The sequence below is a fragment of the Triplophysa rosa genome, unplaced genomic scaffold (genome assembly GCF_024868665.1).
Source record: "Triplophysa rosa unplaced genomic scaffold, Trosa_1v2 scaffold275_ERROPOS353705+, whole genome shotgun sequence".
Classification (NCBI taxonomy): domain Eukaryota; kingdom Metazoa; phylum Chordata; class Actinopteri; order Cypriniformes; family Nemacheilidae; genus Triplophysa; species Triplophysa rosa.
This window is the reverse complement of record NW_026634290.1, coordinates 49179-50526: the sequence shown is the minus strand read 5'-3', so window position 1 is coordinate 50526 and position 1348 is coordinate 49179. Positions and strand designations below refer to the sequence as shown.

The window sequence follows — 1348 nt, the reverse complement described above, 5'->3', positions numbered from 1 at the left end:
CAACGATGAGGCAAGATTGTATGTCATGTCTTCGCACAGCAGATCAAGTCAATACTCCACCTGGCATTGCTACAACTACCCATGCAGCACCACAGCCACTTGTGGCCTACCAATATCTAATGACTTCAGAGAGAGGACGAGCGAAATGTCCAAACGATGAGCATGGGATTCAAAACAGCGCGAACAGAGCACAAAGGATTAGCAGTACATCTTTAAGGGTTAAGAGGCCAAATGAAAATAAGCTTACAGCCTTTCTCGTCAGTGACAAAGGGACCAATCTAACCTGAACGAGTGGCGGTAAGCCGATGCTGAACAAACTTGAATTTTCAACAGACATCAGCGTTAAAGATGGATTAGCAGTCCATCATTAAGTGTTAAGAGGCCAAACGAAGAGAAGCTTACAGCCTTTCTCATCTTTGACAGAGGGACCAATCTAACCTGAACAAGTGGGCGGCAAGCCAATCGTGAACATACATGCATTCTCAAAAGACATCAGTGTTAAAGCACCAAACGACAAGGACGGGATTCGAACCCACGCATGCAGAGGACAATGGATTAGCAATCCATCGCCTTAACCACTCGGCCACCTCGTCATTCCTGCATGCCCTGCGTTGCCTTTTGACGGTTAAATCCAGGGGCTAATACTTAAATCTCTTTTATATTGCATTTTCCAACCTTCTCGAAATCAAATTGCCAAATTCCAAGGAGGACATTCAAACCGTGTATACACAGTTAAAGAGACTTTTAAATGTGCAATGACTTGGCTACCTTTTGATGTTCTGCAACTCCAAAATCACGACTTCTTGTCAAGTTCAAGATAACATGAATTTAAAGCTTTTCTAATCCATGACAAAGTGATTAACCTAACGTTATAGATAAGGGTTCCTCTCTGGAGTGACAATACCCCGCAGAGTTTAGCTCCTACCCTGACCTTTCTAGTGATCCTGAAGACCTTGATTAGCTGGCTCAGGTGTGTCTGATCAGAGTTGGATCTAAACTCTGCAGGGCAATGGCCAGCCTGGGAGAGATTTGAGGAACTCTCCCGTTGATAGTAGAGGAACATTGGACAGGTGGGCGGCTAGCCAATTATGGACTAGCTTGCGTTTTTAACAGACATTAGTTTTTAACCCAGCCAACATTGGTATGTTGGGCCCATGTGGGTTATATCTGGGCAACATGGGCTCCACATGGGCATGGGAAAAAAGGGCAAAATATATGGGCCCCATGTGGGATTACAAATGTGGGTCCCATATAGGTTTGCCCTTATGGGACCTTTATGGGCTGCGTGTGGGCACACAGATTTTATGCTTAAAATACATATTACGCCTTCAAACTCCTTTAAATGCGT

General features: G+C 44.5%; 1 non-coding gene across 1 annotated transcript; it reads right to left on the bottom strand.

Annotated features, from left to right (window-relative positions):
• Positions 1–511: 511 nt before the first annotated feature.
• Positions 512–593, bottom strand: trnas-gcu (transfer RNA serine (anticodon GCU)). Its single transcript has one exon. It is a non-coding gene; the product is annotated as a tRNA-Ser (tRNA).
• Between the last annotated feature and the right edge of the window lie 755 nt (positions 594–1348).